At 37.2% G+C, this 25,401-nt stretch overlaps 1 long non-coding RNA gene across 4 annotated transcripts in view; it reads right to left on the reverse strand.

Annotated features, from left to right (window-relative positions):
* Nucleotides 1–7,595: 7,595 nt before the first annotated feature.
* The window catches only part of LOC125795233 (uncharacterized), a 29,536-nt gene continuing 11,730 nt past the window's right edge, over nt 7,596–25,401 (reverse strand). The window contains exons 1-4 of one of the 4 annotated variants that reach the window (XR_007434246.1): nt 24,794–24,979; nt 20,685–20,845; nt 10,226–15,926; nt 7,596–9,034 (exon numbers count right to left, since the gene is read on the reverse strand). This is a non-coding gene — a long non-coding RNA (uncharacterized LOC125795233). Of the gene's footprint in view, nt 15,927–20,684; nt 20,846–24,793; nt 24,980–25,401 lie in introns of those variants that run through there. The other 3 variants (XR_007434244.1, XR_007434245.1, XR_007434247.1) reach the window with 3 other exon arrangements.

Below are 25,401 nucleotides of genomic sequence, written 5' to 3' on the forward strand. Positions count from 1 at the left end.
GGAGCTGTCAGCAACACACGTGTGTCATCAGGATTATTTGATAAGCGAGATAGGATACGATGTGCTTCATAATGTATTGCTTTTATCAGCATAGATTTCCCTACACCTCCAGGGCCTGATATAAACACATGAAAGGGTTCTGGAGTATCACCACGTGCCTTTTGTAAACACCAGTGTCGGATTTTATAAAATATCTGGGACTGTGTCTCATTCATTGAAAGTAGTAGAGCCATGGCTTCTTCCTTTGGCATGTTATGAGAATTATCCTGTAATGAATAGATTTCCTTGGGAAAAAGGTCAGGTATGATGACAAAGTTGTGCCCACGCATCTTCCATTGGACCATGTGCATCTAGGTCTTCCTGAGCTTTGTCTATGGAGTCACTCTCTTTTTCAAACATGGCCATATTTGTGTCTACTGTGACTTTCACTGAGACAAGTTCATTATCAGAATATTTCACAGACCCAGTTTCATAAAACTCTTGATATGTCTGGAAAGTGGATGAATCAAAGTGGAGCAGAATCATCAATCAGCAGCACAATGTCACCAACTGCAACATTACGCCTTGGGTGCAGCCACTTTTGCCTTGGTTGGGTGGTAGACCCCATGATGTGGGATGTACCACATCCTTGCTTCATCTTCCTTGTTGTCGAGCTCGTCTTTGGGAATTTTCTCTGCATAGCCCTTCTCAAGCATGTCACTCATGAACTTGACGTATCCTGACAGAACTGCCAGACGGTTCGAATGGTGTATGACATGACCGCATTCGATGAAATATGGACGAACGATAAACGCAAATATGAGAGTTATGAATGATTAAAATCATAACCAAGGCATATTTCGCCCTAAATGTTTATTTTCTGAAAGGATATTCCGCAAAATAGGCTAAATAGCTCAAAAGCAGAGATTCTAAGCTTTAAAATGGTATATTGGATGTCTATATTGAACCTGTAACTGTTCATAACTATTCAGAAACACAGCCAGTTATGAAATATTAAATATTTCTGGCCCGCCGGTGGGCCAGCGCGTGTTAAGAGGTTAACTTTACTTAGAAGTGGGCGCTAAAAAGAAACAGTTTGTGCTATTACCCCAGAACGGGTGGAAAGGAAAGTTTACCGGCACCTTGTTCTGGCCACGGAGCTACAGTGGAAACTAGCTACCCTGAGCCACAGCCGAGAGGCAGTACGGCAGTCAAAGGTAACCGCGCGCTAGCCCAAGAGGGGGATCTTTTTCTGGCGTGGGTGAGGAATTCTGCACAACAGAGCGCCGTGTACCACATAAAAATCGAGGTCAGTAAACACAAGCAAAATCCATACACAAGGCGCACTGCATTATAAGGCGCAATGACGATTTTTGGGGAAAAATAAGTATTTTAAGTGCGCCTTATAGCCCGAAAAATACGGTAATAAAAACTTGTTACTCATCTGACACGACTCAGAACTTAATATTTGTCTTTATTAATCGTCACAGGTATTTCCACCACAATTGTCATTTCAGCTATATACAGAGTACACAGTGAAACCAAACAACGTTCCTCCAGGGACACTTTGATTTTTCTTTTTATGATTAGCTTTTTCATTTTAGATTTGACAATGAAATATCCGAATGGCAATGAAAATGAAATGGCAAAAAGCCTATTTAATTTTTATTTTGTCACGTATGACCCATGCTCAAGTGAAAAATTAAACTGCAAATGAAGTGATTTAATTCTGTTTTTAATTTTGTCATAATATTTTCACACATGTTTGGGAAAAGAAAGAGCAAAACGGTATTTGCATTTTCATTTTAGTGTTTTCATTTCAGTTTTATTTTTGGCAGGATTTACCTCCCATACAGCAAGTGTTTCCACTGCAATACTCCTTTTCACCAACAGGAAATTTCCAAAAACACAAAGAGATTGGAATTAGTAAGAAGATTGGAAATCAAGACATTTTGATAACTCTACACAGTTTGCAACCCTTGCAATACACATCATAAAATGTTACATAAAGTATTCCCCACAATGCACCTCAGTGAAGAGTAGTATTAGAAGCTGCTGACAATCCAGAGCCGGGACCAGGCCGCAGACAGAGAGGCTTAACCGACCGTCTGCGAGCTGCAAAGAGACGTTACCTAGATACCAATGTATTCAGACTGTGTCTGTCCCCCGAGTCAAACAAAAACATCAAAAAACTAAAACAGTAAATCTAAATAACTTAACTTATATTAAACAATCATATCCAGACTGTAGTACTAACATTTCAAGCCTAAAGATTGGTTTACTTAATATTAGATCTCTAAATTCAAAAGCAGTTCTAGTGAATGAAATGATAACTGATCAGAAATTCGATGTTCTGTGTCTGACAGAAACCTGGATTAGGCCAAATGAATATGTAGCATTAAATGAAGCCGCCCCTGCAGGCTATAATTATATACACAATCCGAGACTGTCCGGTAGAGGAGGTGGGGTCTGCATACTTTTCCAAAGTACCTTAGTTAGCAATCAGAAACACTATGAAAATTTTACTTCTTTTGAGTTTCTTTACACCAGTATAATTAATCCAGTTACAAAAAAGAATGCATTTTCTTTAATTAACATCTACAGACCACCAGGGCCCTATTTAGAATTTTTAAAAGAATTTAGTGATCTTGTCACAGACTTAGCAGTAAGTAGTGATAAAGTGATTATAGTTGGAGACTTCAACATTCATTTCGAAAAATTGGATGATCCATTAAAAAAGGCATTCACATCGATTTTAGACTCAGTTGGTATTATTCAAAATATAACAGGACCTACTCATTACTGTAATCATACTCTGGATTTAGTTTTGACCCTGGGTGTGAGCATAGATAACCCGAATATTCGTTCTCAAACCTCCGCAATGTCAGATCATTACCTTATTTCATTTAAATTACATCTTAGTCATAATATACGTACATCCCCTAGCTACTCTGTAAAACGTTCAATTACGCCTTTTACAGCCCAACAATTTACAGATAAGCTTCCAGACTTATCAACTCTAATGTACTCTCCTGTAGACCCAGTAGAACTAGACAAACTAACCGAAGGTTTAGAAAATACCTTTCGCTCTACCTTAGATGTTGTAGCTCCCCTTAAACACAAAATAGAGAGACAGAAAAAGCTCGCACCGTGGTACAATGATCAAACTCGTACCTTAAAGCAGTTAGTACCAAATTTAGAGCGTAAATATCGATCAACTAAACTGGAAGTGTTTCACTCTGCGTGGAAAGACAGTCTTGTTAAATATAGAAAAGAACTAAATAAAGCCCGCTCAGCATATCTGGCCTCACAGATCGAGATAAATAAAAATAATCCTAGAGTTCTCTTTAGTGTTATTTCCAAATTAACTAAAAACCAGGCAGGTACTGAACCTCAGATTCCAGCCATTTACACCAGCAACGATTTTATGGACTTCTTCAATAGTAAAATTGAAAACATTCGGGATAAAATTAAACAGATAAATATTACATCCTCTCTGTCATCTGGTCTGGCTGATCTAGAACAAAACCCTGTTACTGAAGTTAGGTTGGAAGTCTTTAACCCACTTCCACAGCTAGAACTAGAGAAAATTATCTCCTCTTCAAACAGCACAACCTGCACACTTGATGCTGTTCCCACAAAATTATTAAAACAGGTACTGCCAGATATAATTAAACCTCTGTTAATGATAGTAAACTCATCGCTCACCCTGGGCCATGTACCCAAAGCCTTTAAAACAGCTGTAATTAAACCTCTGATCAAGAAACCAAATCTTGATCCTAGTGTACTGTCTAACTATAGACCTATTTCAAACTTACCCTTTATTTCTAAGATATTAGAAAAAGCTGTAGCCCAACAACTTTGCTCTTACCTGCAAAGAAACCAGATCTATGAAAAATTTCAATCTGGATTTAGGCCTTATCATAGCACTGAGACAGCTTTAGTTAGAATAACAAACGATCTACTTATAGCTGCCGACCAAGGCTGTGTTTCCCTACTGGTACTTCTGGATCTGAGCGCAGCCTTTGATACAATAGATCATACTATCCTTTTAGAAAGACTAGAGAACATGGTCGGTGTAACTGGAACTGCATTATCATGGTTTAAATCATACTTAACCGATCGCTATCAGTTTGTGAGGATAAATGATATGTCTTCCAGTTATACCAAGGTAAGATATGGAATTCCACAAGGCTCTATATTAGGACCGTTATTATTTACATTATATATGCTCCCACTGGGCAAAGTTATTAGAAAACACAATGTGAATTTTCATTGTTATGCGGATGACACGCAGCTCTTCATATCAGCCAAACCTGATGACAGAGTGAGATTAAAGAAAATCGAGGATTGTGTAGAAGATGTAAAATCATGGATGTCGCACAACTTCCTCCTATTAAATAGTGATAAAACAGAAGTTCTCCTATTAGGCCCCAAAGCTGCTAGAAATAAATGATCAGACTTAATGCTAAATCTGGCTGACTTCTCAGCCACCCCTGGTTCAGCAGCTAAAAACCTTGGAGTTATCATAGATTCAGATCTAGCATTCGATAAACACATATCTAATGTTACTAGAACAGCTTTTCTACACCTCCGTAATATTGCCAAGCTAAGAAATGCCCCATCACTGCATGACGCAGAAAAATTAGTACATGCCTTTATTACCTCAAGGCTAGATTATTGTAATGCGCTACTGTCTGGATGTTCCAGCAGTAACTTAAATAAACTTCAGCTAGTTCAAAATGCTGCAGCCAGGGTCCTTACTAAAACTAGAAAATTTGACCATATTAGTCCAGTCCTATCAGCACTGCACTGGCTTCCAGTCAAATTCCGCATAGACTATAAAATTCTCCTGTTAACGTATAAAGCCCTACACGGGCTCGCTCCTGAGTATTTACAAGACCTCATCTCCTGTTATGAACCACCGCGATTACTTAGATCTCAGGGTGCTGGTTTATTAGTAGTGCCTAAAATTCAGAGGAGCTCTGCAGGAGGAAGAGCTTTCTCTTATAAAGCGCCTCAACTCTGGAATAATCTCCCCGAATATGTTCGGGACTCAGACACAGTCTCAATCTTTAAGTCTAGACTGAAAACTTACTTGTTTAGCTTTTGGTAATTAATGTTTTTTCCTTTAGATAAGGCTGCAGATCCAGGGGTTCATGGACAGAGGGAATTGTGGGTAAACTGAGATGCTGGTGCTGTTGTTCTCCCACTGCATACGGTCACTCAGGTTTGTGGAGGGTGGAGTGGGTGGATGCCAGTGTTTCAGGGAGCCTCCATGTCTATGTTACCTTCTGGCTCTCTGCCTTTAGTTAGGCTGTTTTATTCAGTTCTGCCGGAGTCATTAGCCACGATCTTATAATGTTTTATATTCTCTGTTTTACATAAATCCAGTCAAAACTAATTCCATCTCTCTGCCTTCCTCCGAGTTACTGACTACCCACCTGTCTGACCCGATACCGCGGGATGTTGGACCCTCAGGCTCTCATGTCCTCTGTCTGGCCAGACTGGAAGTTTCTGAAGTCAGCTCTTCTCCATCCACCACCACAGATCAGCTGCTCATCATCCATCTTACTCTATAAGCCATTAGTGGAGCTGCTATACACCTGAATATATAAAACCTATGTGGATGTATGAAAGACTTTTTAAAATTAATTTAAAAGCCATTTGACCAGTGGTAGGATGGTCCCCCCTTTAATGTGAGTCTTGGTCCTCCCAAGGTTTCTTCCTCCTCCTGCAGCTCTGAGGGAGTTTTTCACTGGGGGTTCTGTATTCTGTATTTTCTGTGTTTAATGTTTTGCCTGATTCTTTGTCCTGTAATCATGTTTCTGTAAAGCTGCTTTGTGCCAACACCAGTTGTAAAAAGCGCTATACAAATAAATTTGATTTGATTTGATTTGATTTGAAGCTGGCCCCTCATATAATCAGAAATGGAATAAAAATATTTCCATTGGTTAGTGCTACGTTTGTGCTGGTTTGTGCAGCAAAAATTAACGTTTGTGCTGTTATCATTATTGAGATATTAAACATTATATTTACTGTTATCGTTATTGAAATATTTAAAATAATAGGTCTTACTTGTTATGTAACACAGCCCCTACTCTGTGGCTAAGTTTTACCAAAGTGGTCTCATTGGTTAGTGCTACGTTTGTGCTACGTTTGTGCAGCAAAAATATATAAAAATATTTTTTAAATATTTTACACACACAATAAATAAATATATGCACAATAAAGCCTGTGCACTTTACCTATTATACTGACCTCACCCACTTGACCTACTACCATATAATATACATTCCCTTTAGAATGGTTTATTTAATAAAAATGCAAAAATAACTGTTGACATTACCCCAACAACAGACTGTCACCAGGCAAAAACAATTTTTAATTTACAGTGTAAAATGTAAAAGTTCTTATTTTTGGTTAATGTTCACATTACTCTTTCCAGAATTTGCCTTATTAAGATAGTAGTTTGCTATAATGAACCCCGCCTACGTGATGCGGGGAGGGGAACTGTGATGATGTTGCTTGGGGTACAGTTCAGAACAGCTTGAGACTGTTCTCAAGCCAGGTCCCCCCCGCGGCTAGGAGTAATGAAGATGAGGGTGAAGATGAGGGTGAAGATGAGGGTGGTGATGGGGTGGAGGCGGGTGCGAGGTTGAAATCACGTAGGTGAGCACCTGGAAGGTATATATATATAGGACCAGGGGGAGGAGTTCGGGAAATTGAGGCGTGGTTCCTATCCCAAAATTTTGTTAATTCTTAACAACACTTAAATTATGGGCTTTAGGGCTGGGTAATGCCACCCATTAAATATTTTTTTTATCCAATAACTCTAATAACTAAATTGCACAAATATTTATTCTAATAGCACAAACCAGCACAAACACAGCAGTAGAAACACCCCAGATAGCAAAGGGAGGTTGAATCAACGTTGATTTTTGGGTTTTTTGGTCGGTTTTGGTTGAATGACCAAAAATCAACCATAAATCAACGTTATTATAGGTTGAAATTATAAACGTTGTTTAACGTTGACAACACAACGTGGAATCAACGTTGTGGTTGGTTATGATCTACAACGTAACCCGTAAGACCATCTCCCTCGTTTAACAGCTAACTACAGACTATTCATGGCTCTCTGACAGTGTTGGAAACTCACCGTGAAGGCGAACTGAAACACGCCCAGTGAGGAGCTGCGCAGCGGGCGTGTCCCAAATCGCTGAGAAATAGTGCAGAGTAGTACATACACAGGTTTATGGAGAGCCTGTCCATAGCCTAACCATAGTCTGTAAGACATTTATCTGAGTAAACACCGCTGGTATTCATATTAACCCTTATCTTTATCTACTGCCTCTCAACTGAATCGTCACTTTGGGTGTTTAGCATCCCTAAATATCTAATCCTAGAATCACCCATGCACAGTACTATACATAAAAGTGTAGAATAAAATCAAACTAAACTACTCCAAAAAGAGTTGAGTGTTCCATGACACTTTATATTACAGCCTGAACAAGCCTCTCCTGGTTTCATTGTACCATTAGGTATACTTAAAACAACAGTATTAAGCACTCCGAACTCCAGCAACATCACAGTCAAGCAACAATAACCCACAAGCATTCACAATAAAAACTTTATTATGAACATATTCAATACAAGTTAAAACACACACCCTACTCTGAATTAACTATATTTAACCCTTTTAAGCCTGAACCATTAGCAGGAAATTCTCATTTCTGTAATTTAATTTAACTTTCTTTACAGTTATTGAAAAAACTTTGCATGAGTATATACCACAATTAACATTTTACAACAGTTCATAGCTGTGCAACAGAGGCTTTACCACACAACACCAAAGTAAACGTTCTGACAAAACTCATTAGACAGCAATATAATTAAGCAATATATTTAAGAATAATACACCTATTATGACAGTCATAAATATTCATCCCACAATGTCCAACCCTTGTACTAAAGTTAACATAATATGAATAATATTCTGCATTGAGTTCTTACACTTTAATGCTTTAAGCACTTCATGGTAATATGAATCATTTAATTGAACATTTCACTGGAAGAACTTTACTTGAGCACATGACATTACTATTAGCCTTGGGCCGATAAACGATATTATCGAATATCGCGATAATTTAAGCCAGTGACGATATGAGGTGCGTTATCGTTAACCACGTGTTTTTTTTTTTGGGTCCGTTTTTTAATCAACCACATTATTTCATTAATCTAATCTATGACATGTTCATAGCCATAAGAAAAAAGGTAGTATTTTAGACCACACATACATAATATGCTTCAAATTAAAACGTAAGTTGATTATATCAGAACAAAGAGTTTAACTCCGGAATTGAATGCTGGGTACATGCAAATTAATTACTGCTCCGTGTGACCTTCTCCTGGGTGGACGGTGAAAAATGGAGGATCTTGTACAAAAGAAAGGTGTCACCTCGCCGATTTGGCAGTATTTTGGCTTCCAAGCAGATGAACATGGAGAACCATTAGACATCAATGCAGTTAAATGTCGTCTGTGCAGAAAGTCGATCATGACAAAGGACGGCAATACCAGCAATTTGCGTGCGCATCTCAGGATACATCATCCGAATGAGTGTGCTAAACTTGGTCTGACCAAAGGAGAAAGCAGTTCATCCAGTCAGTACAAACAGTAAACGCTTGCCTATAATGGCAAGACTTGCTCGCAAATACCTGTGTGTGTGCGCAACAAGCACCCCATCCGAGCGTGTTTTCAGCACAGCTGGAAATGTTGTTAGTCCCTCACGCTCTCATCTTAAACCCGACAAGGTTAACATGCTTGTCTTCCTCGCAAAGAATGCTTAAGCGTGCTGGCACAGAGCAGTTAAAGGGTACATGTAGCTACCGAATGTGTGTATTGTATAATTTTTGCCAGCTGCAAAAACGTTTTTTTTGTCCTAGTGGTGTAAGAGGTTTATTTTCTATACTTTAAAATGTAATAATAAGAAACGAATACTTCTATGTTTAAAACTTTATTTAGTTTGTTAACTATAAGACAAGATTTCCAATTTTCCTGGATTGTATTGAAGTTCACAATTTTCTGCTATAAAGCAGAATAAAATATTTGTGTTAAAACACGAATTGTCGAATTTAATTTAAATTGCTGTGATTCACGAATACTTGTTGGTAAAAAAGTGAACAAATACGGGACATTTCTGTTAAAAAGCAAATATAAAAACAATTAAGAAATAAAAAAAAAACTAACAAAAATAAAATAGTACTACAACTTAATAATAATAATAATAATAATAACAGTTAGGGCTGCCCGTGAAAGTCGACGTGATGCATCTAAGTAGACTGAAATTCGAGCAGTCCAGGGCTTGTTTTATAAAAACTTAATAAAAATGCACAAGGATAAGGTTTTAATTATAAATAATACATAAGAAGTGTTTATAAGTTATATTTTAAACATGCCTTTATCTGTTTTTGTTGTATTTTTTAACGAACTCCTTATATTTTTTTTTACAAATGTATAGAGCTAAGCGCTGCATTCACGTAAAACATGAGCTGGTGTTTTCGCTGCTGGAAATTGAGGGAGTGTTGGATCTGAGGCGGGTATAGAAGCGGTGCAGAGCGGACTTTACGTTTAGATTAGAAGTTACATATGTCAGAAAAAAAGAATCCTAAAAACACAGTAGATTCTGATTCTCATTTCATCCAGCATCCAATACGGCAAACTGCTTTAAATGGGTGAGTTGATTACAAAGGATAGCGCACTAAGCGCAGTCTGTCACTTTTGTGTTAAAGTTATAATTACAGTTTTTTATAGCCTAAAGTTAAACCATCGGTGTTTTTATTTATTAATTTAAAGATTTCTGTATATTTTAAAATAATACGCCTACCTTAATCCAAAAAAAGAGTTCCTTTTTTAAACCTACCATTTTATTAATCTAAAATACATGTTGAATATTGACGAATTTAATCTGTTAAATTTTCTTTATTTAGATTTTTCTACTGAAGAACTGTCTCCATTATTTATTAATTTACATGTCGATTTGAATGTTCATTTTAAACATTCTGCCTGGCTTATAATTTTACAAATCCCAGTGATATTATGTCTGTACTTAAAAAAGCTGTCATTAAGGTCGTTCATTATACACAGTGTCTCAAATATTTCTGTCATATTTAAGTTCTGGTTGACACCATCTCTGAAACACGTGCAAATGTACTTCATCATCCTGTAAGCACTATTTTTAAGCATAACTTGCATGCTTACCTGTCAGGATGTGTCGGTAATTAAATAAAAAAAATTAACACATTTACTGGCTGCTAGATTATATGGCGAGAAAACGTCGTTGTACTGGAGGGGCAAATCCGGTCGCGTGGGGTACTTTTTTCTTTCATTTTTAACGATATTATCGTTTATCGCGATAATTCTGGTGACGATAATCGTTTGTCTGAATTTACATTATCGCCCAAGCCTAATTACTATTATAAAAAAACACTTCCTTCCTCTCTGGTGCCAACATGCAAAATAACATGTTTTACACATTTTAGCAATATTCATAAGTCATTAATTATTTAGGGTAATTGTGAAACACTATGAAACCCAGGATATTGTCTTTAGATACTTACACCATTGCAACTCTAATCCAAGGTCAGAGAAAAGTAAGAATGCAGTCTGGATCAGTTTGTTCACACAGAAGGTTAAAAAGGTACACTAGGTAGTATTTTCTTGATTTATAATTTTTAAAGAAGTAAAATATTTCAGCTTCAAAATCACTGTTTAACTTTAAGAGCTGGATGTAACCAACACTCACAAGAACTGCATTTCTTTTGAGAACTATGAACTGCTTTATGGTACTATAGCTCCAACAAGTACTACAAGATTTTTTCAAAGCCACTGGCAAACGCGGCTTTTCTAAACCTACAGCTAATTTCATAGACTGTAATCACTAAAACTGGTTGTAAGTGAGAAGTACGCCTCTCTCTTTCTAAAACAGATCTCCACCACTTTCCTCTGGCTCTGTCGGGTCTGGTTCAAGAAAATGGCTTAACACAATTTTATTTTCTATAAAGCTATGCCGTGATGTCTCAATATAGCAAAGTAACAAATCACTATAATCGTAAAAAAAAGGCTGCATAAGTGACCTGCACAGTGCACACGTTGGTTTATATTTGCTGAATTGCAAAAACCTCTTATGGAGGCCAGGCAAGGGTCTGCGTTTTTGTTTTACTATGAGTTCATGTTTGGCTTGTTTGTATTAAACGCTAAATTTGTAAGCACGTGTGCTGGCTCGGTCCTTTCAATCAAAGAGATGCATGAGTAAATTTGTGCAGGGAGAGAAAGGGGCTTTAATGTGACTTCATGACAGTTCTGTAAACTTGAATTACAGTCAGGGGAAGGCCACAAGCCAATTATTGAATAAATTTGATTCAATAAATAACTCTTTTACCCAGTGTGCCTTTAAAGTAGCGCTTAGATCAGGCCCAAATATCCAGCCCGACCCGACCCCGAAAGTTTTTCTCAGTCGATTTGGTACATTTCTCAGATCAGAATTTAAATTCTCAAAACTGTTCATTCAATCTCCACATCTCCTCCCTTGGGCACATCATAATTGCATTTCTCATTGTGTTTCACATTTTGCAAATGCGTCTGTCATTCATGCAAATGGTCATGTACAATTTTCAGCTGTTTTTTTTGCATTATCCATTGCTTGTGTCACGCTTATCAATGTGAATGAGGTATGTGCTTTTGCAGGCATTTCATTGAGTTTTGCTCTTTGCACTAACTGTTTTGAGAAATGCACTTGTGATGCCAATGTAAATCATGATGTGAGAAATGTACCAAATCGACAGAGAAAAACTGTAAAACACAAACAATGCAAACAATGATCCACTGGCCTGAACATCGATTAATTAGGCTACAAGAATGTCTGAACGACTTTCCTCTAATCTAATAATTTAAGATGGTTTAAGTATATAACATCCTTTCTAAACAATAAATTTTCTTTATTTTAATAATACAACAAGTGCAAAAAACACAAAAACAGCAATATGGCTGTGCTGTGTGATCATTCTATCTGGCAAAACTTACAAATAAATAAATAATAATAAAAAAATTAAAAATTAGTTGTTACTTTGCTATACTGAGCTTGGGTTGGGCAGAGAATGTAAACTACTTTGAAGTGTCCCAAATCCGCACTTGAAAAAGTGTTTGCCCCTTCTTGATTTCCTGATTTTTTGCATGTTTTTCACACTTAAATATTTCTGAACATCAAACCAATTTAAATACTAGTCAAAGACAACACAGGTAAACACAAAATGCTATTTTTAAATGAAGGTGTTTATTATTGAGGGAAAAAAACTCTAACCCTACATGGCCCTGTGTGAAAAAGTGAATGCCCCTTGTTAAAACATATCGTCACTGTGGTTTCTGACACCTGAGTACACTGTCTCTAGCCACACCCATGCCTTATTTTTGCCACACCTGTTCTCAATCAAGACATCACCTAAATAAGACCTGTCTGACAAAGTGAAGTCCACCAAAAGATCCTTAAAAGCTACACGTCATGCCGAGATACAAAGAAATTCAGGAACAACTGAGAAAAAAGGTAATTGAGATCGGTCAGTCTGGAAAGGGTTATAACGCCATTTCCAAAGCTTTGGGAATCCAGAGAACCACAGTGAGAGCCATTGTCCACAAATGGCAAAGACATGGAACAGTGGTGAACCTTCTTCGGAGTGGCCGGCCCCCCCAAAATTACTGCAAGAGCGCAGCGACAACTCATCCAAGAGCTCACAAAAGACCCCACAACAACATCCAAAGAACTGCAGGCCTCACTCGCCTCAGTTAAGGTCAGTGTTCATGGCTCCACCATCAGAAAGAGACTGGGCAAAAATGGCCTACATGGCAGAGTTCCGAGATGAAAACCACTGCTGAGCAAATAGAACATTAAAGCTTGTCTCAGTTTTTCCAGAACATCTTGATGATCCCCAAGACTTATGGGAAAACATTTTGTGGGATGATGAGACAAAAGTTGAACTCTTTGGAAGGTATGTGTAAAAGAAACACTGCATTCCAGAAAAAGAACATTATACCAACAGTAAAATATGGTGGTGGTAGTGTGATGGTCTGGGGCTGTTTTGTTGCCTCAGGACCTGGAAGACTTGCTGTGATAAATGGAACTATGAATTCTGCTGTCTACCAAATAGAAACTGAAGGAGAATGTCCGACCATCTGTTCATGACCTCAAGATGAAACGATATTGGGTTCTGCAGCAGGACAATGATCCAAAACACACCAGCAAGTCCATCTCTGAACGGCTGCAGAAAAACAAAATGAAGACTTTGGAGTGGCCTAGTCAATCAGACCTGAATACGATGGAGATGCTGTGGCATGACATTAAAAAAGCTGTACATGGTGGAAAATGTGGCTGAATTACAACAATTCTGTAAAGATGAGTGGAGCCAACATTCCACCACAACGCTGTAAAAGACTCATTGCAAGTTATCGTAAACGCTTGGTTGCAGTTGTTGCTTCTAAGGGTGGCCCGACCAGCTATTAGGTTTAGGGGGCAATCACTTTTTCACACAGGCCATGTAGGTTTGGATTTTTTTTCCCCTTAATAATAAACACCTTCATTTAAAAATAGCATTGTGTTTACCTGTGTTGTCTTTGACTAATATTTAAATTGGTTTGATGTTCCGAAACATTTAAGTGTGACAAACATGCAAGCGCGAGGGGAGCGGGAAATCCGACCGGAGTTCAGCTGCTGCAGCGAAATCTCACCATTCCTTTAAACTGTGAAACAGACTGTCCGGATTTAACTTCTACAAAACACACCGAAGAGACCTGCGCGCGCCACTGCCTGCAGTGCAGAGTGAGAGAGAGATGAGAGGTGTGTTTGAAGGAGGGGGTAATGTGTATTTAGTGTAGCTCGGTTTATATACATATATATCTTCGCCTGTCCAATCTCTCCACATTTTCCATCGTGTACATTAAAAACAAATGTTAAAATTAGATGGAAAATGACTAGCTCTGTTTTAGTTTCTGTAACAACAACAGTGTTGTTGTATTTACTAATATTTTAGAGTGTCTCTAAAAGCAGGTTTATTTTGCTTCATTATACTTATTGATAAGTGATATACACATTAAACATATTACATGTTAAATAGTTCAGTAATAAAAAATCTGCATACAGCTCTCCTGCTATTATCTGACGGGTTAACTGTGTGACTTGAAGTTACTAATTTGTTTTTTTTATATGAGTGTAAAGTCATTTTAGGCTGTAATGGCCATATTTTTCTCTCTTTCTTTGGGAAGCAGGTTCAGAAATCCCAGCCAACAGCCAGATTATTAAAAATGTATTCAAAGTTTCAAAATAAATAGCCTATATAATGTTATTTGAAGTATGAACCACAGTTTACAGGTTAAACAAATAGAAATGCTTAGCAGTGTATGGAATCAGCTCAGAGTTAAATCCGTTATACACAAGAGCTCTCAGGATTTGACACATTTTATAATTGAAGATTGTCAGCATTGCTGAAAGAAATGTATATTTTTTATTTAAAAACATTGTAAGATATAGGCCTACTATAATCAGTTTCACATGGATTTTTTGTTTTAATGTTAATTTCTGCACTGATATTTTAAAGACTGTAAGGTCATGAAACTATGGAAAGTGTATGAACCGTGTAACCGCCTCAGACAGCCTGTCCACAGTTTTGCGCAGATATTTCAAGTTAAAGCTGAATTCATGCTTTTAATCCCAGAAAAAAGCTCTTATTTACCTTTTCATGGCCTTTTAAAGGTCATTTAAATGCTTAATTGCCGTTGTTTTGCTGTTTTCCTCGGGTTTTGAGTGCTGAGCTGACTGTTCTAAACGCTGACTCTCGGTCGCGCGCGGGTGGGGGCGGGGCTGGTGACGTCACGGGTCCTGCATTGTGTAATATCACGATATATATCGCAAAAAGCTAAAACAATGCGATTTGAATTTTTTTCAATATCGTGCAGGCCTTATGCCTGCATCATTTCTTGTGGTATGTGACATTTTCAATTCCGATTTGGGCCAGTTCAATGTGGGGTCTTGAAATCTGATGCAGGATAATAGCCCTCTAAAATATTTGAACTGTATATATTCTGAGGGATTCTAAAGAATTGGCCAACATGCTATGGGAGGTAGTTCTAGCCAAAAATAAAACTGAAATAAAATGGCTAAAAAGAAAATGCAAATCCCTTTGCCATTTTTTGCCTGTGTGAACAGATATAAAAAACTTCATTAAATCCACTTTGGATCTACACTCACTGCATCACTCAGCTCCACATATACTATACACTGATCATATAGGAGCACTATTGTATAGTACATTTGCATATGAATGTAATGTAGAACACCTTTTACTACTCTCATTGTCAGTTTTTAGGGAACCTAAAAACATGGTTGTTAGTCGTGTGGCCTTCTTACCACTGAACAGGTAACTTTCGCATTCACCGTTTGAGGTTATATGAAATATCACACTTCATTTGTATCCCACTTGGCATGTTAAATTGAAAATTAAGCAATTGTATTTTTAATTTTGTCATTATATTTTGGAAAAAAAAGTCAAAATGTCTTTGCATTTTCATTTAAGCCATTTCAATTCAGTTTTATTTTTGGCTGATCTGCCTCCCATAAAATGCAGCCACAGGATGTGACTGCAGCGTTAAAAGACATTAATAATAACAATAATAATAATAATAATAATAATAATAATAATAATAATAATAATAATAAATAAACACCTGGCCAAATAATGTGCACATTATGTGGAGTCAATAGCATGCCCCTGATGTAAATACTGTGTGATGCTGTAGATTGAGTGATCATTGTATTTTTTTTTCTTTTTGAAGACACCTCCTGTGACATAAAGCAGTGCCATCTTGCTTGGATGTAGAGTCAGGTTTTGGATCTGCAGATCATTCCCTGTGTTAGAAGAAGGAGAGAGGGGTGAAATGTTGAGTTGCATTAAAACAAAGGTAGGAGAAGTCATGTGAAGACAAAATGAGTATTACTAATTCTTACACCATTATTGCTGCACTGTCCTTTTGAAGTGGCAACAGATTTGAAATGGCTATTGACTTAAAATAAAGGGCTATACACAAGAAACTAGTATTTCATCTACTATATTTTAAATACAATCTATCCAGTCACAGGACTAGCCAGTATACACTATGTTGGCAAAAATATTCGTTCATCCATCCAAATAATTCAACTGATGTTCCGGTCACTTCTATTGTAGAGAAGCGTACTTTACATCTTTAGTTTTCATCAGTCAAAAGGAACAGCTAAAATTTTTTTCTGAATCTTTTTGTACAGCGACAGTGTCCTTGTGCCACTGATTGGCCAAAGCCCCTGTTAAAAGGAACCTTACAAGTGTACTATTAGTATACTTATTTTAAACTAAAATTAAGCAAGTATGCAGTAGTATTAGGGCTGAAAGATTTTTTTTGAACGATTAATCTAATTGCAATTTTTTATCTATAAATTGCGATTTAAAATGCAATTTTTTTTATGTCTTCTCAAGTATTTTTCAACAAACAGAAGCAATAAATCAATCTGATTAATAATAAACAATGTCAGATTTATTTAAAGCACAGATAACAATAAAGCAAACAAATCTATGCTTTTCCTTTTCACCCTTTTTTTAATAGAAAAATAAATAGAAAAATAGTAGGGATGCATCTGTTCTGGGTATTTTATCGAACCGTTCGGTTCGATACACCCGGATGAACCGCGATGTTGATACGCGCACTAACACTATCGCTGTTCAGTAGCTGTGGCCGGGTGGAGGGGCAGCTCAGCGCTTGGTGCTGATGAACGCACGTGAAGACTGGCTGCGTCCAGAAACTTTTGCTACTCGTCCTCTCCTACTCCTCCTTTCCTACTCCTCCTCTCCTACCACGGAGGAAGGTGGAGGAATCGAGGAGAGGAGAGGAGAGGAGGAATGGAGGGAAGGAGCTGTAATTGGGGAAATGGGACAGCTGATCCCTTTTAGATAGGATGTTGACTGATGAACTGAGCCAATCACAACGCTCACTTTCAGCACGTTTCAGAACATTACTATCACACACAGCTAAAAATTCAGATATTCCAATAAAATCCTGTTTACTCCCAGCCGCATTTTTGGCTGCATCTCCGGCCAGTGAAGCTGGCAGCCCTGTCTGACCTCAGCCTTATGAGGGTTTCAGTTTACTCATCAGTCCCTAAGTAAAAAATAAATATATAAATAAATAGATAAATTAAATTTATATATATATATATATATATATATATATATATATATATATATATATATATATATATATATATATATATACATACATATATTATAAATAATATATGTATATATATGTATAACATGTTACAAATAGCGTTATTAATATAGTTGTACTGAACATACAGCTTATCTAAACTATAAATTACATTACTGTTTACTGGCTGTTTAATTAGATAAGAATATAGTTAATTAATACGTTTATGACGTATGTTTGTGCGTTGCCTTGTCCATTCCCGCGTCCTCTGTGGGCGTGGATGCAGTGATGTCATTAAAAATCCTTAAAAGTCTTCCGGAGTAGCATGCTTTCATGTACCCTCATTTGGAAGCCTCCTACAGGAGGATTTTAAGCGGCTCCTTTCGTCTCCTACGGTATTCGGACAGGTGACAAGATGGCGTCACAAAAGTTTCCGGGTCACGGAGGAGAGCAGGAGGATCGGTAGGAAAAAGGAGACACTTTTGGGGTTTCTGGACGCAGCCACTGGCTTTCAAAGCGGGAGGAGCAGTGAGTGTGTGGTGTTAAACTGCGTAGGTGTGAAGCCTTATCTTCCAAATCTGTGTGTAATTTGAGGCCCTGGCTGCTCGTTAGCTTTAGCTAAGCTAACCGCTAGGCCTTGGGTTAGTGGGTGTCTAAAACGGGTGGGAGAAAAAAAAAACAGCTCCACATGAGTTCAGCCATATATGAGAGATTCTCTAAAAGTTATAAAACATGGATATAGGACTATACAAGATGTTCCCCAAACCACTCCTGAGGTCAGTGTGCTGTTTTCTTCTAAATCTGTGTGTAATTTGACGCCCTGGCTTTAGCTAATAAGCTAAACATTAAGATCCAACACCCATTCTGTATTCATTTACTCATTTATTCAACTAGAATTATAGTATTTTCAGTACAATGTACACTCACTGCAAGCATTAATTTGTCTAGCTTTGGAGAGAGATTGAGCGTGCAGAGGAGAGAGAGACTGAGCTTAAGAAGGTAGTAGCAGATACATGCATACAACATCCATGTTCCTTTCACCAAAATTAAAATCCGTTGTGAGACAATACATTTGCATGTAGTATTGAGTTAATATGCGGAATTGCCTTTTTTCTATTTAATATTATTAAGTGTGAGTAGGAGCACCTTGTTGATTTGAAATAGAAAGGGCTAAAAACGTACTGCATGTTGGAGCTAGGTAATATTGATATATCGAAACCGAACCGATACCGTGGCCCAAGAACCGCGATACGAACCGAACCGTGGCCACACTGTACCGTTGCATCCCTAATAAATAGCTTTTCCTTTTTACCATTTGTTTTTTTTTTTTAATAGAAAAACCAATAGATATAAAAAAAATTACTTACTGCTCGCCAGCCAGTAACATCATAAAAAAATAAAGTGCAAAAAACAAAGAGAATCTGCTTTAACCAAGGCACATTTTGCACAGTACCTGACATTGAGCAGCATCTTCTTTTTTAAAGCCAAAGTGACACCACAACTGATGTGCTGCCCCTGTTTTGTATTAGACTTTCAGTTGTGTCAGCTTCTGTCGAGCCTGAAGCCATTGTGCAACAAGTTTAAGTGCGCTGTGTTGACTTCACTTCTCCCCCTCCCTTCTGCTCGTGTTTGCTCGGCTTGGCTCGCTCCCAAGTCACGTGACCAGTCAAATCGCAGCCTGTGCGGTTTAAAATATTGCGAGATTATCGCAAATGCAATTAATCATTCAGCCCTAAGTAGTATACAAGTAGGTAGACATTGTGTTACTTTCACTTTCATATACTATATGAAAGTAATAGAAACAGCACACCAAAACCACAACTTATACTTTATATTTGATTATCTGTACATTTCCTCACTTTTTATTTAACTGTTTATTTAACTGAACTGAGCTTTATATGGTTATCTGAACTATGTCGCGCGCTCCGCAGTTCTCATCCGCCTCTAGCCAGCGGTATTTTACAGCTCTGGACTGTATAAATATATTTTACTCTCTCAAAATGTGACCCGGTGATTAGAAACGAATGCTAACATAGACCTTTATAGAACCGGGCATCGCAGCTGTAGAAGAGACACGAGAGCGAGGTGGCAGGGTACTATGATTTATATTTTTTATACAAAGAAAAAAAAACAAAAAAAAAAACATGCGAATTTCAGTTAAATAATAGCGAAGTGAAATAAAATATATGTGTGTTCAGTACAAGAGCTTTTCTCTTTTATTTTTTTATTTCCAGAACTGCACTATTACACGATGTGAGGGAGAGAATAAAGGCCTCGGCATACTTCATGTGGAGACGACGTTCGCGTGGCTCTAGCGAACAATGTGATGTAATTGCGGAGAAAACTAACAGGCGCGGACGTCGCACAGGGGCTTCGTTCGCCGTGTCGTGCACATGGACGCAGTTTAAAACCCGAGAGGGTTTTTAGCACAGTGCGGTAATATTGTGACCTGCCACAGGGCAGCTTTAAAACCCGAGGCAGTGGACAGACTGATCTTCCTGGCCCGCAACCTACAGTAGGGTAACGTATGTCTGGTGCGAAACTTTGACAGCACTAAGAGACAGTTCTGCACTAGTACTAATGGGGATTTATTGTGCCTTTCTTTATTTTGCTTTAGAGCAGAAGAATTCTCTTTTGTTGTAATATTTTATTTGTTTGGAACTGACCAAGTGTGTGCTTCTTTTAAAACAAATTGACTATTTTGTTTGAAAGATTTTATTTATTTGGAACTGATCAAAGAATTTTGTTCTGCGTTTACTTTATCCTGTAACTTTTGAACTTTTGAATATACAGGATTTGAGTGTTATATTTTGATTGATTGATTTATTTATACAGTTATATAATGTTCTAATGTTAATTTGTTGACTTCTGACTAAACTAAAATTTTAGATAACTCCCTTATTCTCTTACTTATGAGTAAAAATAAATCTTTAAGTGTGAAAGTGATTTGATTTATATTGTGATACATATCAATATCGACTGATATGGAAAACTATTGTAATAAGATTTTTTTCCCATATAGCGCAGCCCTATTGGCTACCCTCTATACCAGTAGACCTCAGCCAGAAGACTATGATGCCTGTATCTTTCTAAAATGTAAATCTCCACTAATTGTCTCTGTATTGTGTCTACTAGGAGTGGGTTTAAAAATAAAGACTCTGATTCAAATTGATCTTCAACCTATGATATATCTTTAAATCTATGGTGTTGACAGACATTGCTGTGTCAAACTCATTGTTCCTCAATGTTTCTATTAAAGCTTTAAGTCGGCACTGCACAGAAATACGGCTCCTGAATCCTCTCCCTCATATTAAAATTATAGTGTGGTAGCATAGTGTTATCAAAATTATTGGACCAAGCATTACACAAAATCTCACCTCTTTCTTTACTATTACTATACTTACTATTCTGGACAAAAACATTAACTTACCAGACAGCTGTAATCGAATGGCAATCTTCCAAACTCCTTAGCCGGTTGTTGTGGTCGTGGTAACTCGAAAAGGCTGTGGTGAACAATCCGTTGAACTGCTCCATCGACATTCCTGCTGCAAGGTGGGCCTGGGGCTGAGTAACAGGAGACCATGGCATTACCTTTAGAAGCAAAAACTTAAGTCTTGGGCATAAATATTACAAATCTCCTACACTTCCAACCATCATTACAAACAGCAAGGTTTGCAGTTTTACTAAATAAAAAGCCAATGTAGAATGTAATGCACCAACAGAAGTGAGAATCATAGCAGCAATAACTGGACACAGCTGACCAAGGGACCAAGATTCAGATAACTGAGAATAGTAAGTAACCTTTTTTCTTTTTCTTCAAAATTATAAATATGTTACAAAAAAGCAACAATATAATTAGACAAGCTGGTTGTATAACATTGCTGAAAAACTGTTTCAAACACTCTTACATGCACCCCAAAATAATTAATGTACTTTTTAAGTGTTGTATTGTTATCTGTCAAAATGCTAGAATTACTAATATGCAAAGCAGGACTGGGACTGACACTGACATTCAAGACCTCACATCAAGTCTTGTCTGTGTTGATTTTTTTTTTTTTAAATAAAATCAGGTAACAGTCTTCCTCTTAAAATTTTACTGCAGTCTGTAAAATCAACTATGTGAAATAGCCAATAAAATAGAATTAATATGTATATACATATACATATACATACACATACATGCATGCATATATATATATATATATATATATATATATATATATATATATATATATATATATTAGGGGTGTCACGATTCTCTAAATCCTCGATTCGATTTCATTTTCGATTTGAGGGTCACGATTCGATTCGATTCTCGATTTTCTTGTTTTTTTTTCCTTGTTATTATTTTATGCCTCATAAAATGTAAATAATATATTTATTATTATTATTATTATTATTATAAATATTATAAATATTATTATTATTATTTATTAAGATATATATGGTAATGCCATCTAGTGACTTTTTTTGGTAGCAACAGTGTGCACTATTAAAACAAGCAGTTTATCAGAGCTGTGTGTGGATGGCTGGTGAAACTGCTCATTACATGAAGCTGCAGTTCTTCATCCAACCACTAGTCGGAGCTGCAGCAGCACAAGCCCCGCTCTCTTCACTCAGTCACTACTTCAGTACAGCCCAGCCACGGGCTACAGAGCTCAGCCAGTCCGTTTTTACTGTTTCTGTAAACAAATAAAGGTTTTAACCTGGCTCCCAGGGGTTACACGAGGTTATTGAAAGCATTATTGGGGGGCAGAAATCAGTACAGGCTGGTTAGATAAGTGATGTGGGTATTGTCTTATAAATATTTACACATAACTTATATCTCTCCTGAAAAGCTTTTATTTTAGTCAGAAACACGCTTGTGTTTACTTTATCTGAGAGAAAGATGTTTTTTTAATTCAATGGAAAGCAACAGGTGTAGTCAATTATAAGTTTAAGATTTTTAATCCACCTCACTGTGATCTATAGTCAGTGTTCTCAAGTCACACTGACACACGCATTTCAGCGAGTTCACACGCTCTCACCTGCGCGCACCCACCCCTCCGTTAGATACAGATACAAAACCTGCGCGCCCAACCCCCTCCCCCCCTCCCCCGTTGGACAGATAAAAACAGTGATCACACTCCCGCCGACTGCGCTCATGCAGTGGCTATCTCTATTTAAATGAATAGGATGCGCTGTGTTGGTGCCGCGCCATTTGCGTAGCGCGCTGCGCTATTTGCGTAGCGCGCGCGGGAGGGATCGTCGATCCTCTTTTTGACTTCGATACTCGAGATCGTGACCTCATTTCGATTCGATTTCGATAAAATATCGAGATCGTGACACCCCTAATATATATATATATATATGTACACACACCAGCGTTTTAGTAGCACAGACGAAAACTGATCTCAACTCTACTGTTTCTAAAAAGCATTGTCACTCCAACCATTTTCTCAATATTTAGTTGCTAATACCCTGGCAAAAATTAGTCCACAAAAAGAGCATGATGAACTAGACGTCCTTTTATTGCGTTTCGCAGTATTTTCGAATACATTTTATAAAATTTTAACCTTTCAGTTTTATCTTTCAGAATTCCCAGGGTCTGGAAAAGCTCATGTAATTCCTCTGCATAAAGGTGGTGATGCAGACTTGAATAATTATTAGGTCAATCTCAAAACTGTCGCGTTTAGCAAAAATGTCAGAATCTCTAGTGAACCAGCAGGTTTTTTTCCCCACAAAAATCCTGTTTTATCAGTCTGGTTTTAGAGGAGGACAGCACTATCTCGGCTACAACATTGGTTTCAAACGACCTTTATTCAGACTTGGACAACATTGTGCAGCTGTTTTTGACTTAACAAAAGCTTTCAAAACAGTTGATTTTTTTAGACAGCCTGTACCTGTTATACTTAATTTTATTTATTTATTGTTTTAGTCCTCCTCTTAGTTGTTTATTCCTTTATTACTTATATTATTTTATTTATATATTTGCATTTTTTCTTATTTTAATTTATTTTATTATTATTATTATTATTATTATATTTAAAAGTTAGTTTTATCTATTATTTTATTTATTATATTTTACTGATTTCTTATCTTAATCAAGACAACACAAAAAAACAATATATCAGCAGCACAATTAACACTTTTTAATACTACTAAAATACAAGCAGGACAGATTCAAGATATGAAAAAAGGGCGGGAAAGCGAATGCACGCGCTTGCAAAGTAAAAAGCCGGTTGTGATTTTAAGGTGGGTAAAATTAGCGCAGAACAAAGAAAATCACACAGTGTAGTTAATTTTATGCTCTTAAGTTACAATATTATTGTCAAAATAGTAGTATTTCGGTTAATTAAAATAAAAAAACAGTTTACATGTTTGGAATTAACCAAAATAGTAAAAAGCTTGAGTTAGCTTTGTGGCTAATACAGCTTAAAAAGTTAACTAGCTAGCTAGCTAGCCAGCCTAGCTATATTCATGGAAAACACACTGTTAGCTAATTTAAAGTAATTATATATATATATATATATATATATATATATATATATATATAGAGAGAGAGAGAGATAGAGAGAGAGAGAGAGAGAGAGAGAGAGAGTTAATTAACCTTTTTGTTTAGGTTACATTTCATAAAAGCTAGTTAGCGCTAGCTAAGCTAAGCTAACCTTAGCTAAAATAGGTGGCTAGCGTAACTACGCTAGGTGACGTTCACTTACTGTAACAAGTTAATAACTAGCTAGCTAATGCTAGTTTTACTTTGTAGCCTTAAAGTCACCTAGTGACGTTAGCCACTAAAACACAGATTTCATTTAAGTTACTTTATTTTCAGTAAATAATCTTTACTTCGGGAAAGCAGAAGTAACGTTAATCCCCGACATAAAACTAAAATATTCAATAATACAATCTGTTTAGCTGGCGTTAGCTAAGTTATTTCAACACAAATGTCAGGATTACCCACATATGTCGGAACTTCTGAGGAGTAGTAAAAAAAAGGAGAGTTTTATTTAGGAAAACATGTTCTATCTGGTGATTCTCCAACAAGAATAGACTTTTTCTAAGCTAAGTACCAAACGCTAACGTTACCTGGCTAGTGAAACGGTGACTCCATTAACCCTAAAGGTGCGGAATTCTAGTTCGTGGGTCGACTCCAAAGAGAAGTGGAGATGCAGTAATGTTAACAGTTAGCTAACTTATTAGTTTTGCCTAAACCAAAAAAAAAAAAACGCATAACGAAAACGGAACTACAGTAGTAACGCAGGCAGTATGAAAACGAAAAGCCTACTATTAACCTGCAGCTTTAATTCTTCATATAATAGCTAACGTTAACTCATAATTTAAGAAAATCTTCCCAAAAGCTCCAACCTGTCTAATGCTAGCTAGCTAGTGGTCTAACCAGCTAACCTAGCGTTAGCTAACCTAACTACAGCTTACCCGATGCTGCTACAAGCCAATATCAGTTAGTTATTGGTTGGGATCTAAATAATCATAGACTTAAACATCTTTTAAGATGAATCACTTGCTACTTCTACAACTTTGTTTTCAATAAAACAAACTCACCTCTTCTGCTCCCTCGAAAAATAATCCACATGTGGGCTGAACAACCTAACCTCTAGAACAGCTCGAAGCTGCCAACAACCGCCTACTTTCAGAGGTTTTGATTGACATCTAAACCACCAATCAAGTGCTGCAGTTTTGGCGCCGCTTGTTGAGATTTGGCGGATATGGGAGGGCAGGGCAGTCCCACTGCATATAGATATAAGGCTTGTTCGAGATGCGGCTGCGCCTCGCCTTGCTGGTCAGCGAGAGCAGCCGCGTGCAGGTGGGCGGGGTGGAGGAGCGGAGAAGTCAGGTCGGACAGTCTCCACCTGCAGCCCACGTGAACAACACAGGATCTCGCGATGAATGCGCTGTTTGTTTACTTCTGGTGTGAATAAAATCGCAAAAGTGAAACAGAGATAACATGAGTGTTATTAAATTGAGATAAAACTTGTTATAAATATTCACAAAACATACTGTCATGTTACAGATGTATTGTGTAGCACTAAATTAATAATGGGATTAAATTTTTATTTGCAGACCAGCTTTTCTTTCCTTTGTTCTTGGAAATAAATACATCATGCTCATTTACACAGCTTTAATTGTTTAGCGCATTTCACAACACAAAA

The sequence above is a fragment of the Astyanax mexicanus genome, unplaced genomic scaffold (genome assembly GCF_023375975.1).
Source record: "Astyanax mexicanus isolate ESR-SI-001 unplaced genomic scaffold, AstMex3_surface scaffold_45, whole genome shotgun sequence".
In the NCBI taxonomy this organism is placed as follows: Eukaryota; Metazoa; Chordata; class Actinopteri; order Characiformes; family Acestrorhamphidae; genus Astyanax; species Astyanax mexicanus.